The sequence below is a fragment of the Mus caroli genome, unplaced genomic scaffold (genome assembly GCF_978045245.1).
Source record: "Mus caroli unplaced genomic scaffold, Mus_caroli_1 scaffold_9, whole genome shotgun sequence".
NCBI classification, from domain to species: Eukaryota; Metazoa; Chordata; class Mammalia; order Rodentia; family Muridae; genus Mus; species Mus caroli.
The window spans coordinates 38,650,001-38,667,089 of NW_028227264.1; the positions used below are offsets into that span (position 1 = coordinate 38,650,001).

Consider the following 17,089-nt stretch of genomic DNA (forward strand, 5'->3'; position numbering starts at 1 on the left):
CTAATCCTAGCTAACACCTAGGAGGCAGAGGCAGGCGGACCTCTAAATTTGAGGCCTGTCTGGTTTACATGGCAGATTCCACGCTATCCAAGGTTTCATATAGAGTCTCTGTCTCAATAAAGGAAAAAACCAAAAAACAAAAAACAATTTAGTCTGTTTTAGTACATTCAGTGTTTTTTTTTTTATTTATTATATGTATGTACACTGTAGTTGTCTTCAGACATTCCAGAAGAGGGCGCCAGATCTCGTTTCGGATGGTTGTGAGCCACCATGTGGTTGCTGGGATTTGAACTCTGGACCTTCGGAAGAGCAGTCGGGTGCTCTTACCCACTGAGCCATCTCACCAGCCCCACATTCAGTGTTTTGTAACTGTTACTACTGTCTAATCCTGGAAGATGTTCATCCCCCCAAAGGAGCCCCATCCCTTTGGAGTCTTTATTCATCCTTTCCTCTCTCAATTCTGGCACACACTATCTGCCTTCTGTCAGTGGATGGTAAACAATCTGGGCTTTTATGATTGACCTGTTTAACTCCGCATGGTACTTACAAGGTATATAATGTTGTATGTGCTAATAATTCCCTATTGTGGATGGATAATAGTATGGCCACATTTTGTTTACTCATTAATGAAAATTTGTGTTCCCTCTACTTTCTGGTACCTAAGAATAATGTAAATATGTATACACATTTTTGTTTGAGCATATGTCTGTGTCTGTTTTGAGTGTATACCTAGGACGTAGAATTGCTCAGGCATATGGTAATTCCAATATAGAACGTTGTGAGAAACTGACAAGATGTGTTGTACACTGGGTGCACCATTCTACATTTTTACCTAGTGTTTGTGTTCGACTTCCCTGTCTTTAAAAAGATTCTATTCTTTGAGAATCTAATGTACACATTGAGTGTGTTTTGTATTTGTTGGACTCTTTTTCTCCTCCAACTCCTCCCTTACCCCCCCTAATGCTTCTTCTCAGATCACCTCCTCAACTTCATGTCCTGGTTTTTGTTTTTGTTTTGTTTTGTTTTTTGTTTTGTTTTTGAGTTGGGGTCTCTTGGTCTTGGTCCTAATTTCTGTCCATCTCTTTCTCAAAGACTCGCTGATTCAGCATCTGTGCCGGAGCATGGTTGACGGACAGCCTCCCATGCATGTGTTTGCCGTTACTCATTGTTCTCTATTTCTTTTAAGGACTTGGAATTTATTTGTGTGCATGTGTGTGTGCACGCATGCCTATGTGTACTGGAGTGCCATGTCGCTTACAGTTCCCCGTTAGGTGGGTCCTGGGGATGAGACTTCAATCACCAAGCTTAGCACTTCTTCCTTTCAAGTTGTCCACCAACCCTCTCTCTTCTTTGAATAACTGTTCTAGTGGAAATGGTTTCTTGAGAGAGTTTTATTTTCCTCTTGGCTTCTGATATTTAACATCTTTTCATGTATTTATTGGTAATTTATATACCTTAGAAGAAAACTCTATAGATGGCTTTCTCCTATTAAACGTTTTTTTTTATGATAACATTTAAAAACATTTGTGGTTATTCTCTTTAATTGATTGTATATAGCGTTTACATTTTCTCTTTTTGGAGACAAGATCTCACTAAGTATACCAGGCTGCCTCAAATTCTGTGATTCTCCCACTCCTATCTTTTATATTTATATTTATATTTTATTTTATTTTATTTTATTTTATTTGAGTGTTTGTCTTGCATGTATATCTGTGCACCACATGTAAGTCTGGTGCCCACAGAGTCTAGGAGTGTATTGGGTTCCCTAGAACTGGAGTTACGGACAGTTGTGAGCTACTGTGTGGGTTCTGGGAGTTGAACCCAGGTCCTCTGGAAAAGTACTTACTTAGTGCTCTTATCCATTGAGCCATCTCTCTGGCTGCTGCTTCATTCTCTTTAAGCGCTCAGGTCATAGTCTTGTACCATGGTCCCAGGCTTAGGATGTTACAGAGTTGAGCTTAGAGGTTTCCTGTGTAGTTCGCATCTTCCCTTTTAGGTTGTGCTTACTTGGTTTGGATGATACCATGTTGTTGGGAGCCTAGATGTTTAGCTTGTAATGGTAAAAGGAAACTATTGTGCAAAATAGGCAGGAAAGAAGATGAGCAACAATATTGAATTGGATTTCAAGAATTCCTTTTAGTAATTTTGTGAGGAGGAGGAGGAGGAAGAAGAGGAGAGACAGCTTTGTAGCTCTTTCTTTTCTGTGGCTTTTGCTTAGTTTGGTTTGGTTTGGTTTTTTGAGATGGGGTTTCTCTATGCAGCCATAGCTGTCCTGGAACTCACTCTATAGACCTGGATGACCTCGAACTCAGAGATTTGCCTGCCTCTGCTTCTTGAGGACTGGGACTAAAAGTGTGGATCATTACCATGGACTTTTCTTCTGTTTCAGTTTTTCAAGATTTGAAATAGGGAATGATACCTAACTTAAAATCAAAAGAAACTTTGCTAAGGTACATGTAGGTTTTTACGTTTTTTTTTTATGATTGTATTTTTTAAATAGTAGACAAAACTGAAGTCAAGCCAACCATATGCTTTAAAAAGCAGGTGGCTTGATAAAGAAGATAGAGGGCCATGGGGGAGGGGATGGTCTTGCTATTTTCAGATTTAGTGTTACACTGTTTTACTTGGGAAGACAGATCTGTAACAGTTGAAAGAAGCCTGGGCTGCACTGTGTCGCCATTCCCATAGCACCTCCTGAGTGGTGCTGCGAATGCAGGCTCCTGTTTTATCCTGCAGAAACCCAGCTGCCCTGATGAGAAGAATGGGCTCATATTGAGGAGGGGTAGGTAGTGATGGGGCTGTGGGCTCCACTGGGAACAGTGTGCTGCAAGGTGAGACAGGAAAGACTTCATTCACTGGAACTAGCATAGTCCATACAGTTTAGAAACAAACAAGTCTTACAATGTATGTAGAGGAATCAAAACAAATACAGTTCTTTTAAAACACACCAGCAGTGCCATTCATAAGTACTCAGAATGGAGGTTGGCAATACAACCCCAGATGTAACAATGTAGGCCTGGCTAAAGAATTTGGCCTCTAACCTGGTAGAAAATGAGAATAATGCATTCCAGATGGAGTAGATTCCAGTAGTTTCCAGGATGGAAATAGACATATACCCCATGCTCCCCACCCCCAGTTTTACAAGGAATATATGTTACAAAAAAGAAACAATTAAAAATGTTTTAAGTGCCTCTGCTCCCTTTTCCTAGAGATGGCCACTGCCAAGTGGCTGTAATGGCCTCACAGAGGGCAGCCTCATGGACAATTTTCTAACCATGTGGGGCAGAGGGCATGTGAGCCAGAGCAAGAGCCTAAAGAGAGAGAGAGAGTGATGAGAAGTGCTGAATTTCTGGTTCCTTGTGATAGCTGTGGGGTAGCCAGGACAGGGCTAAAAGAAAGGACAAGAAGATGGTTAGGGGCAGAATTCTGTGACTCGTTGGAGGGGGACAGAAATGTGGCCAGAACCAGAGACCTGAACCAGATCGGATTGTGCTGGGCAAGGTTTGGGTAGACAGGATTGAAATGTAACTATTTTTAAAATTTATATTTTGGTTGTAAGTTGCTGTATTTAGTTTTCTTATTGTTGTTACCTTTTCTTTCTTTTTTAAAGATTTATTTATTTATTTTATGTATGTGAGTACACTGTAGCTGTATTCAGACACATCAGAAGAGGGCATCGGATCCCATTACAGATGATTGTGGTCACTATGTGGTTGCTGGGAATTGAACTCAGGACCTCTGGAAGAGCAGTCACTGGTCTTAAACCACTGAGCCATCTCTCCAGCCATTTTTCTTTTTTTCAAAGTAGAGTCTCACTATATATCCTTGAATGTTGTCTTAGTAAGGGTTTCTATTCCTGGACAGATATCATGACCAGGAAGCAAGTTGGGGAGGAAAGGGTTTATTCAGCTTACACTTTCCACATTGCTGTTAATCACCAAAGGAAGTCAGGACTGGAACTCAAGCAGGTCAGAAAGCAGGAGCTGATGCAGAGGCCATGGAGGGATGTTCTTCACTGGCTTGCTTCCCCTAGCTTGCTCAGCCTGCTCTCTTATAGAACCAAGACTACCAGCCCAGAGAGATGGCACCACCCACAAGGGGACCTCCCGCCTTGATCACTAATTGAGAAAATGCCTTACAGCTGGATCTCACGGAGGCATTTCCCCAACTGAAGCTCCTTTCTCTGTGATAACTCCAGCCTGTGTCAAGGTGACACAAAACTAGCTGGTACAAATGTCCTGGAACTCACTTGGTATGTGTTGATCAGGCTGGCTTACAATACAGAGATCTGCCTCTGCCTCCAGAGTGCTGGGTTAAATGCATGAGCCTCCTCAACCTGCTCTTTTTGGTTGATAATAGCTGTCACGATAGGTGTGAGGTAATATTATTGTATTGAGGATTTTGTTTGTTTTGAGATAGAGTCCTGCTAAGTAGCTGAGGCTGGTCTTGAACTAGCAATCCATTTGCCTCTGCCTCCAGATGTTGAATTTCAGGCTTGTGCTACCATGTCAGCTTGAGTTTTGGTTTTGGTTTTTATGTTTTTAAATGTGTGTGTGCTCATACACATGTATTTGTGTGTATGTGCCACAGGCATGTATATTGGTCAGAAGACAATTTCAGGATTCAGGGATTAAACTCAGGTTAGAAAGGTTTGGTGACAGAGGACAGTGTTGCTGTCTTCAGACACACCAGAAGAGGGCATCAGATCCCATTACAGATAGTTGTGAGTCACCATGTGGTTGTTGGGAATTGAACCCAGGACCTCTGGAAGAGCAGTCAGTGCTCTTAACTGCTGAGCCATCTCTCAAGCCTAACAAAGAGCTTTTATGTGCTCATCTTACTGGCCTCTTTTTTTCTTTTAGGGTTAGAAAATGTGTGCAGGTGGCACACACCTTTAATCTCAGCACTTGGAAGGCAGAGGCAGGCAGATTTCTGAGTTCGAGGCCAGCCTGATCTACAGAGTGAGTTCCAGGAGAGCCAGGGATATACAAAGAAACCCTGTCTCAAATAAAAAAAGAAATGTGTGTAGTTTAATTAGATGTCAGTAGGTTTAAGAGTCAAAATCATAAAACTTTAGGGATTTTATAATATTGTGTTGTACACATCACTAATTTTTTTTTTTTTTTTTTTGAAATAAGGTTTCACTATATCTCTCTGTGGTCTAGAACTCACCTTTTAGACCAGACTGGTCTCCAGCTTACAGCATTGCTTGCCTCCTTCTCTGGAGCACTAGGATTAAGGGTGTGCAGCACCGTGCTTAGAGGGAGTTGGTGTTTTAAGACAGTGCATTGTTCCTTTTCCCTGTTACATGGTGAGACTTGGAAACATTATTACATAAAGGATCGTATTCTTCTAATAGCTAGCAAATAGATCTTGAAGGTTTTTTCCTCTTGGTTTTTGAAGACACTTTCTCACTGTGTAGCTAGACTGGTCTTGAATGTAAAGCTAGCTTCCTGCCTTCACCTCAATTCTCAGATTACTACCCAGTTTATCTGGAAGGGTTTAAAAAAATTCCTGTTATTAGAGAAGAGCGAGGCATAAAGTTACAGATGTAATTCTTTTACCTGATTAAACGTTTCCTATTTCATAGGAATGGTTTCTGAAAGTTGTGTTTCATGGTTATTTGTATTTTACAGTATTGGAACAGATCCATTCCCACCGTCCTGCCTCGTGTGAGTTACTCATTTCAGCATCACCTCCAAACTCAATCTTGCTGTGGGAATAGCTTTAGCTTTACCGTCTTATCCCCACCCTCTTTTTTCTCTGCATCTGGTCCCTTCCAGGTGCATTTTAAATAGTTTCCCCCATCTATGTTCAATAATTTCTGGTTCTTAAGAGAGTGGGCCCTGAACTATAGGACTTACTCTTCATATTTTATTTTGTGAGGTTTATTTTTCTGTTTAATATCTTCCATTTTCCACATACATGTATTGGTTCTCTTACAGAATTGGAAAACAGTTGTTAGTTTCAGTTCATATGAATTCACACTTCTGTGTTCTGTTTTCCAGTAGCCAAGGAGCATACATATTTTCCTTTTTTTTGAAGTGTATGTAGTGAAAGTCAAGCACTCAAGCTCAGTTAGCATTTGAGTTTTGATTTTGTTTTTCATAATTGGTTGCAAAATATATGATGACCTGTGATACTTTATTGATTTTCTTGTTGTCTGATCTAAAGTCTGATTTCTTTGGCAGATATGTAGACTGACATCGGCATTTGACATTTTATGTTTTGAGCAGTGGAACTTTAAATATACATAAACTCTGCTGTTGCCTCTGTTGTGTTTGGAGGTCCCAGGATGGCTTTGTGTGTGGTCCTCACGAGATGGAGGTTGCAGACTTCTCGGCTGAGAGTGAAGAGGACGTTGCCTTCTGGTGTCATTGTGTGTGCTGGGGTGGGATGTATCAAGAGACAGCTTTCTGTGTCACCACGCAGCAGTTAAAACGATATAACAGATGCATCACTTTGATCACATTTATGATGCATTTTTATTCGTTATTACTAAAACCTGTTTAAAAAAAAAAGGAAGAAAGACAAGACGTTGGAGCTGCTGAGCTAGCTGCTCAGTGGATGTGACATTTGGTGCCTGTAAGTAAGCCTGTTGCGTTCTAATCCCTGGGACCCGTGCAGTGGCAGGGGAGAAGCTGCTTCTGTAGTGGGCCTTTGTGTGCTTGCTTGTGTGCACACCCACAGACCACTGTAACAGAAACCAGAAAGCCATAGAGCTAGAGAGTGACTTTCACTTGCTCTGACATTAAGATTGGGAGTAACTCATAAAAGAGAACACTGGTATATTGTATAGTATGACTGTGCCATTTCTCAGACTTAGCTGTACTGTGGTTTCTTCTGGGAACTTGTCCAAGTCATTATTCATGTTGTATTCTTCCCTACTGCTCCTTTTACTGAAAGATTGCTTCACAATAAATAGAGAGGCAGCCTAATCCATGACTCATGACTAGAGGATAGACATTCTTGTGTTAGGTTCCGTGTGCCAGAAATGTTAGTCTCCAATATGCTAATTACCGCTCTTCCCAACTTGTTAATATGCTCTTCTCAAGTTTGTGCTTGTTTTAGTAGAGAAACAAACACATCCCACATACTTGTAAAATACGTTTTTATAGAGGTTTTTTTTAATGAGTTGCTTTTAAAGAAAATAATGAGATTAGGATCAGAAAATCTGATATACCTTTCTTGGGCAATGTTTCTTTGACCAAAAAAAGGGGATCATTTTGCCATCTATGTGCCAGATCTTATAAATATTACTTTTATGAGTTTATGCAAGTTTTTATGAATTTTCTTCACATTACTGGAATAATTCTTTTAACAATTGTGCATAGGCACATGCATGTTGCACATCCCTACGTGTGAATGTGGGTCAGCATGCACCTTGAGTGTTGGTCCTCACCTTGCACCCCGTTTGAGACAGTCTCTTTTCTGGTCCATACCAGAAAGTCTGCTTTTCTGGTACATACAGCAGTGTAGTGGCCTGTGAGCTTCTGCAGATTTTCTACCTTTGTCTCCTAGCTTGCTGTGGGTGAACAGGGATTACAGACAATCACATAATACGTCAGGCTTTTATGAGACTTATGGGCATTTGAACTCAGGCCTTCATTTTTGCATGTTTGTGTGACAGCACTTTTACCTAGTGAGACAGCTTTCTCATCTCTAGTAGCTTTGTATTTTTGTTTGGAGGCAGGGTACCAAGGTCTCACTGTGTAAACCTGGCTGGTCCAGAACTTTCTGTTGTGGACTGTGTTGAACTCTAATTCTCAGAGATGCTTGAGCTCGGTCCCTTCAATGCTGAGATTAAAGTTGTGCATCAGCACATTTGGTTTACGTTTTTTTCTTTAATTAATAAAAGATCTGTAGCAGCTAACAATTTTTTTAAAAAGATTTTTATTTAATGTCGATGAGTATACACTGTAGCTGTTTGTAGACACACCAGAAGAGGGCATCAGATTTCCTTACGGATGGTCGTGAGCCACCATGTGGTTGCTGGGAATTGAACTCAGGACCTCTGGAGAACAGTCAGTGCTCTTAACCACTGAGCCATCTCTCCAGCCCCAGCTGACATATTTAGCAATATAGGCTATACTGCAAAGCATAAAGTTAGTAACAAGGTCAGTTTATAGGTAGATTCTGAATGAGAATTAGAGTATCTGTTTTCTTGTTTAATTTTATTAAATTTTTAGAGTAATTGTTTTCTGTCCTTTGGAAATTATGTTCTATTAGGTATCAAGTAAGTGTCTGTGCATTGCGCCTGACATGGAGGATGTGCGCTTCATGCGAGGTTGAGTAACGCTCATTTGCGCAAGACGCAACCAGTCAGCTGAGTTCACCGTTTGTTTCACTTGCTCCTGTCTCTTAGCAGCAGTAGGTAGGAGTTCCAGATTATTTAGTGGAGTAAGCTATACCTTTATATTGAAACCCTGTGGCCTTTTACGTTCTTTAATGGCTACTTTTAATTTACCAGTAGTAATTGAAAATAATTTTCCTAAGAATTTTTTGTACTTCATTTCCAAGTTAATTGGTTATTTTTATCATTTTAAAATTATGCAGTTATTTAACTGTGATATGGTATATATAGATATAATTAAGAGTCTCAGTAGATTATCAAAACATAGAAAGACATCTTGTCTACCTCCTACCCCTTTTTAGTTTCTTTGAGGAAGATGAGATTAAATATATGCTTATAAAAAGTTTTTAAAAGTGTGTGTGTGTGTGTGTGTGCGCGCGAGTGTTTGTGTGTATGTGTGTGTGCAGTGGAAGTGAGAGGCATTGGCCCCTTGGAACTGAATTTTGGTCCTCTGCAAGATTGGGTTGACTCTTAACTTCCGAATCATTTCTCCAGGGTGTTAACCTTCCCTTACCCTTTTCTTTTTGAGAGAGTCTCATGTAGCTTTGGCTGGGTTTTTGTTAATTAGCCAAGGTTGGCAGTGAACATGTGGTTCTCCTGCTTCTGCCTTCCAAGTGCAAAGCCTGTACCATCATGCCGTTTTTATCTGGGGCTGGGAATTGAACCTAGGGCTTCGTGCATGCTAGACAAGTACTAACTACCAACTGAGCCACACCCCCAAGCTGTACCATACAGTTTACATATGAGACCATTGTTTTCAAAGTGATGCTCCAATGGGTTCACTCCTTCCCGCTTTTTGACTTTACTTTCACAATCCTGTCTCCCTTCTAAGCTACTGACATTCAACATCTCCCTTTAGACATTATCAAAGTCCTCAACTTTTCAGTTCCCTAAAACTTGCTCAGTCGGCTGTGTTGCCTAGCCTGCTAGCAGGAGTCATTCTGGGCTGTCTGTTGTTTTCCTGTGTCCTTTGGCTCTGTGTCCTAGTTGTCTTTTAGAGCCATCTGCTCTTATTCCCTAGCTTACACTGTTGTGCCCACAAACCTGACTCTCAGGGTCTCTGTTCTTCGTCACACCTCCAGACTGCTCAGAGGAACGTAGGCTGCATAGGTTCTTTCTTACCTCGTGTCCCAGGATGAATGAAGTCCAGGTTCCTTAGTGCGCCTTACTAAGGTGTGTGTCCTGCTTGTTTCTTTTTCAGCGTTTTTCTTTTCTTTCCCGGCTCTATGGGCCTTTAGATGTACTGTGCTCCTTTGCATGTGAGCCTTGGTGGATGCTGTTCTTACTCAGGAAACAAAAAGACATGGAAACATTGCTGTGCTGATTAAACCTAAGTCACTTACTGCTGTTAGAATTATGGACCCTCTGCTTCACTTGTAGTCTAGAAGTGTTACTTAGCAATGCTTTCGGTGGCATTGAGGCGTGTGATAGGAATGCAGAGGCAGTGCTTGAGGGTTGCAGATTAGTTTCTTCAGTGCACTAAGTCCCCTGAAAGAATAGCTGTCTGCAGCTCCTAATAAATGTAGTATGTCCTGTTGGATAGTGCTGCTTTGCTTTGAATTAAAAAGTTGATTTAATGGTAAGTTTAAAAGATAGCTGTTTATTCTAAATTAAGAGTAGAATGGCTCATTATTACTGGTATTTACATTTGATTTTAATTGGGCAACCATTTTATATAATTAGTATCTTGGTTTTTAACTTATTAGTGACTTTAACTCTTGGGTTGACATTTGCCTGAAATACATCATTTGATAAGGCTAGATTCGCCTAAATGTTTTTGTTTTTTGGAGATTAGGTCTCTTGTAGCCCAGGCTAGCCTTGAACTCACTGTGTAAGTATAGATGACCTTGGATTCCTAATTCCTCCATCTCCATATCCCTAAAGGTGGTAACATCACGACCATTAAAGTAGACAAATTCAGGTCAACCTTTGTGGGAACTTTTGAAAGAAAATTCTCAATAGTTTATGTAAGATGCATTTCTCAGTCCACACAGCACATTTTATGATGCAGAAATGAGATAATTGTGTATAGCTTGTTTTTTTGGAGGCAGAAGTGGACTGATCTTTGTGAGTGGAGGCTAGCTTGATCTGTATGGACACACTGTCTCAAACAACAGCAACAAAAACCAGCAGACAATAATAAGAACTGTTCTACTGGAATGGGAGGGACGTCATTCTCAGAAGAAGAGAGCTAACATTTTGGTTTGACCTCACGATTTACATGCAATGCTGATTCAAGTTTCAAATAAAATCTTCTAAGCCAATTAACTTTTCTCTTGTAAGTATATTTCAGAGATTGTGGATATAAAGAGCAAGAGCCTTTTCTTACTGTATTAGGAAAGAGACTATAATAGTATCTAACATCAAGTAGGAAAACTGCCAAAACTCCCACCTAACTAAAAGGATGTGGGTGCAGTTATGGCTCAGTGAGGAAAGCTCTGGCTGCACTTCTATAAGACCTGTATTCTATTCCCAGCACCCACGCGGTAGCTCACAACCATCTGTAACAGCAGTTTACAGGCATTTCCTTTCAGGGTTGAATTCTTGCAGTGCGGGGCTGTATGACAAGATTTTTTTCCCTGGGGAGATGCAGCAGTGCTAGGGATCTGATGCCCTTTATGGACCTCTGCACAGGCACCAAGCATGCAAATTGTGCATATATATGCTCAGGCAAAATACCCATCCACTAAATAAATAAACAAGTAAATGAGTAATCTTTTGTTTGTTTGTTTGTTTGTTTGTTTTAAAGGAAGATGCCTCAGTGGCCCAGGTATAGTAGCACTTTCCGTGATAGAAAACTAAAACATTGAAAATGTTCAAAAATGTTGATTTTAGTATTTTGGGTCTTAGTAATCTTTTTGGGAATTTTATTTTGAAAAAATAGTTAGGATTTGAGGTAATTTTGTAAAAAGTATCTCAGCACGAAGCCGGAGGTTGGGCTGGGTATAGTTCAGAGATAGAAAGCAGGCTTGGCAAGTGCAAAGCTTAGTCCTTAGTACAAAATAAACCTAGGAAGCAGTATTGCCTGCTCTAATGCTCTAATTCTATCTGACTCAGCAGAGCTACATTTGAGAATGACAAAATATTTACATATTTTTTTCCATTCCCTCCAGACGGGAGTGGTTGTATTCTGGTAGATTTTAAGACACACTGCTTACTGTTCCAGTGAAAATACTGATGTACAGTCAGCACTGTGGTTTTTATTTTATCTTTCACATACTTTTTTTAAATTGTTGAATTTTTGCAGTGCAGGGGTGTGTGACAAGATTCTTTCTAGGGAAGATGCAACAAGCATGCACGCACGAATGTGCACCTCACATGAACACGCACCTTACTCCAGATAGAGAGCCCATGTCAGAGTAAAGTAGGGATATCATCAGAGTCAACTTTGTGATCCAGTGAGTTTTATTGGGGTTATAGGAATATGGGCGAAGGGGTTCTTTATAGGGGCAGAAATGACTCAAAGACAGCTTTATCACCAAATCCCACCCCAGCACAGGTGACAGCTCACAACGTTTGGGAACCTGGTGCACACTGTACAGCCTGTAGACTGCTCAGCCGGTTGGGGAGTGTCCTTTCCAAGTGACTCTGAACCTCTTCTAGGCAGGCGGGCTGATTGATCTCTGCTTCTTCCAGATAGTCATTGCAGTTTGGCCTGTCTGAGAATGAGTCTCTCCAGTCTTTAGTGTTTCCTCTTGGAGGGAGGGACTTAGCGAATCTGGTCAGTTTCAGGGACTTCCTGGGGCTATCTTGAGATGTTTTACTTTCTGTCTTAAGATGCAGGATGGAATGTTTCCAAAGGAGAAAACTGCTATACAACAAAGGAATCTAACCTGGGCCTTTATGTATGCAGGTGTACTTGTTAATCGTCTTTGACCACCTGATGAAACCTATAATCACATGGGAGATGGATGGCCTTTGCACATGCCAGTGGGAGATTATCTTGTTGCATTAATCGAAGTGGCATCATTTCTTTCTAGGATCCTGGATTGTATAAAACAGAGAAAGCCAGCTGAACATTAGCGTGCATTCATTCATTGCCGTTTTCTTATCATGGATGTAATGCTGCCTTGACTTTCCTGTGCCTTGACTATAAACTAAAGTTAAGGCTTTTCTTCTTTGGTTGCTTTTGTCAGGGTCTTTACCACAGAAACAGGGGAAGAAACTGAACAGTCAGCAAGGAAGTACTCTGGCCCTGAACTACTCCCCAGCTGCCCCCGCCTCCCTTCCCCTGGTATGTTGCCCATCAGGGCCTTAAACTTATAGATAGAAGTAACCCTCCCTTCTCAGCCTTCTGTAAACTGGGACTATAGGGATGTCATACTGTTGATATGTATCTTTAAGAGGAGTTTTTCTGGATTTTCTTATTACTGTGGAAATCTTTAAAAATTTGCTCAAGACAGCGGTTACTTAATCCCTAGGGTTTGTAAGTTTGTTGGCTGCTTTCTTGGGATGGAGTGAAGTATGTGATGGAGTGAAGTGATTTTAGTAGCTTATGATAGGATCACGGAGTTTATAAAGTGCTAACATAATATCTAAAAATAGTTTTAACAATCCTACAAATAAAATTTCATAGCTATTTTTTTCTTTTACTGAAAATCGATTTTTTTTCTCACATAATCTATCCTGATCATGATTTCCCGTCCTTCCTCTCCCATGCAGAGCCACTCCTTTTCTGTTCCTCATTAGAAAGCAAGCAAGTGTCTGAGGGATAATAATAAAACCAACAAAAGAAAATATAAAAAGAGAAAACAATAACTGTCATCAGAGTTGGAAAAGACAAACAGAAGGCAAAGCCCAAGAGAAGGCACGGGAACCCAAGACCCACTCATTTGCACTCAGGAATTCATAAAACACCAGCGTGGAAGCCCCATGTAGTGCATACACAGAGGGCTGTGCAGTCCGGGCATGCTGCCTGAGTCTGTGTGAGTTCATGTGAACTTGATCATGTTGATTTAGAAGGCCTTGTTGTCTTGATGTCCTCCATCCCCTCTGGTTTTAACTCTTTCTACCTCCTCTTCCTTGGGGTTCTCTGAGCCCTGAGGGGAGGATCTGATAATGACACCTTATTTAAGGCTCAGTGTTCCAAGGTCCTTCACGCTCTCTAGAATGGCTGGCTGTGGGTCTCCCTCTGTTATTCACATCTGCTGCTGGAGAAGCCTCTCTGATGATGGCTGAGCAAGGCACTGAAATAGCTATTCATAGCTATTTTCATTTGAACCACGGTGTAGTCAAGAATTTGATGCATGGTATGTTGTTACCTGTTTTGGGCCCCTTATAACCTAGGTAATGCCCACACCTACTTGTTTTGTGTCTCCTTTTACTTAATGGGCCAAGTCCGTTTTCTTAGAGAATATCCTATATATAGGTAGGACTTTTAATAATTCTTCCTGCTGTAGCCTGTTGAAGGGGAGTAGTTACTAGTGGTAGTGCTTGCTGCTGTGAATGGGGTGTGATTCCCATTATTAATTTGTGGGTTCATGAATGCTAATGTTTGTTTACCCTGATATTCATGGCACAAATAATATTACATGAATGCTGTTATGTCAAAGGGGTTTATGAAACCACTGGACACCATCATATAAGGCCACCACTATCACCTTTTCTTTTATATTCTTTTTGTCACCATTTTTATTTTTGAGGTTTTAACAGTCATTTAATAATATCGGTTGCATGGGGGAAAACAAAGAAACATCTCTTTCTCCCAGGCAGAGAACATGGACAAAGACAGGATTCCTTCCAAGACCAGTTTGGTGACCCAGTGAGTTAGATCAGGTTGTTACAGGAATGTGGGTGACTCACTCAGGCAGCTACACCTCTGAGGAGTGCCACCCCAGTCAGCTGAGAGTAGTAATTGGAAGCTCCAGGGAAAATGGGACCTGGTCATGTACAACCCAGAGAAACAGCCACACTACACTGATACATCTTTCTCTAAGTCAGTTTGTTACTTTGTGTTCCTGTGGTAATGGACATCCAGTCTGTTTATCTGTGGCTTTTTGTTACTTTGTAAGGTGCTTTCATTTCACTGAGGCATCACTCTGGCAGTTCCCTTATCTTCAGCCGGTTCCTAGATGTCTGCTATAGAAACATACACATGCTTGTGTGCACGTATATGAATGCATATTTATGTAGTATTTTGAACATTAACTTGTTTCATGTGCTTAAATATATTTAACGACAATAGATAATTCTGTCTCTGCAGTGTGATGGCTTGTTTTGTAATCTGAGAAAGAATCTCACTAAGTAGACCAAGCTGGCTTCAAGCTCTCAGAGATCTATTTGCCTGTCTCTGCCTCACCAGTGTTGGGATTAAACACATGATCCACTACACCCAGCTGCAGTGTATGTGGAGTACATTTCTACTCCGTTTCCTTTAACTTTTGGCTAATTTTAAACTCTCCTCTTGTTTCTGTACTAGTCTCTTTATATTTGCTTATTATTACTTTTTAATCTACTCATGTGTCCTGTATACTGTCAGGTTTTTGAGAATAGCTATCTGATTATATATTTATATTGTTAGGAAACCTCTCATGGCTTCCATCATCTGGTTAAAAATGACAGCTTTTTAGCATACTATGCAAAAATAATGCTCATTTGACTTTTTTCATTTCATTCTTGTGCTCTTTGTTTGTTTTGAGACAAGGTTTCTCTTTTATGTAGCTCTGGCTGACCTGTGTTCACTCTGTAGACCAGGCTGGCCTCAAAGTCCCAGAGAACTACTGTCTCCCTAGTGCCAGGATTACAAGTGTTTACCACCATACCCAGCTTCTAGCCATATTCTTGTTCTGTCTGGCTGTCTGTGTGTCTGTCTGTCTCAGTGTCTGTCTCTCTGGTCCACTTGTGTGTGTGGTGTATGCACGAGAATATGTGGGTTTGTGTGCTAAAGAGTGTGCATACAGAGTCCAGGGGCAAACGTCCAGTGTCTGCTGCAGCTCTCTGTCTTACTACCTTGAGAAAGAAAGAGTCTCTGAACTAGAAGCTCAACATTTTGGCTAGGTTAGATGGGCAGCAGGCTTCCAGTGTCTGTCTGTCTCTACATCCGGTGTTGGCATTAAGGCATGAACAGTTAGTTGCCTTACAACTTTTATGTGGTGCTGGGGATTTGAACTTAGGTCCTTATGCTTGCACAGCAGTGCTCTTCTCACTGAGCCATTGCTCTAATCTGTGTTTCTTGAATGTAGTATGGATTTTAATTTTTAGGTTTCTTCCAAGTATTTCTGGCTGGACCCTCTCACTGCTTAATGTTCTTTGTGCTCAGCTCCAAAGAACCATTCAAATGTTACTTTGCTATTTACCTGATGGTTGTCCATTTCTAGCCTTTTCTGTTAGACTAAGCCCTTCTCATGTTTATCTTATGTCTCCTCTCTCCTTGCCCATGTTTCTTTTTCCTCTCCTTTCCCCATGTGAGAGCACATATTAAACCACATCCCTTTCTAGTGTGCTTCTGTATAAAGACTCAACAGGAGTCGGCTTTCATGTCCCCAGAACCCAGCACAGAGCTTTGCACACAGCACAGTGCAGAGCAAAATATTTCTGAAGGGAATGGGGAGGGCTTAGTGGTCAAGAGCACTTGTGCTCTGCAAGCATGAGGACCTGAGCTTGGATCTGTCTCCACATCTAGTGTTAGCATTATAGTCCCAAACAGCCATGGCAGACAATTTTTTCTGTGGATCCTGAGGGTCTGAACTTGGGCCCGTATGCTCCGGTTCCCAGATAAAAAAGCTGGGCGTGATTGAGTGCACCTGCAATCCTAGCTTTGGACGGCAGAGATGGGTAGATACGGAGAGTTGTGGGCGCTGGTTGGCCAGTCAGCCTAGCTGAAACTGAGTTTTCAGTCGGTGAGAGAGGACCCATGCCAAGGTAGCAAGCAGATAGGGGATGACACTAGACATCCTCTTCTGGTCTCTGTATGCATGTGCATAGGCATTTGCACACTCGTGTTACATGTTGGTGCCAGATACATTGTATATACACAAGCACATTTTCGAAATAAACGACATCTCTGCTGTCCCCTGTGCACTTGTGGTAAGCCTGACTTGAAATTTATGAATTTTTAAAGGAGGACAAGGTCTTACATACAAGGTTTGGTTTATACTAAATACTTGCTGCTGGTTATGTTCTGTAGACTAAATATTTATTTTTTTAAAGCTCAACATTTTTGATAGCCAGAATTGTAGGTATTACTGCAGATATATTTGTTTTAAAGTCATATTGACTATTAAGAATTTGACATTTTAAGAAATTAAATACTGATATTTACCAGTGCAGCATTGAATTTAAGATTTTAGGAGTACAGTGAGAGCTGAACTAGTTTGGACAAAAAAGTAAGAGGTTGAGGGTCCTATCCACATATAGCCTAATTAGTAAGATTTAGTGTTACTGAACCACAGTTGAAATACATTGATGTGAGAATCATTTTCATTTAAAATTCAATTCAGACTCTAATTAGCATATAATTGTTGGTCAGGCCTTGCAGTGCTGCCTACATGTCCAAGTATTTACAAAGCAAGTTCTAGGCCTGTCAGAACTACACTGTGTGTTCTAAGGCTGGCCAGAGCTGCTTAACAGTACTGTTTAGAGAGGACTGGGACTATAGCTCAGTGGTAGAGCATTTTGCTCTGTATAAATCATACAGAAGTCCCTGGTTCAGTCCCTAATACTGGGAAGAAGAGAGGAGAAATGGTTGTATAAAGCTAAGGTCTGAGCACTGAGGGGAAGGAAGTGTTGCTGTTAACT

At 40.9% G+C, this 17,089-nt stretch overlaps 1 protein-coding gene across 2 annotated transcripts in view; it reads left to right on the forward strand.

Moving 5' to 3' along the window:
• The window catches only part of Cdk19 (cyclin dependent kinase 19), a 138,181-nt gene that overhangs the window by 18,044 nt on the left and 103,048 nt on the right, over positions 1–17,089 (forward strand). Inside the window, exon 1 of one of the 2 annotated variants that reach the window (XM_029482436.2) lies at positions 6,182–6,585. The exons of the other annotated variant lie outside the window; for it this stretch is intronic. The gene's annotated coding sequence lies outside the window, so the exon portion shown is untranslated. Of the gene's footprint in view, positions 1–6,181; positions 6,586–17,089 lie in introns of those variants that run through there. 2 annotated transcript variants of the gene reach the window in all.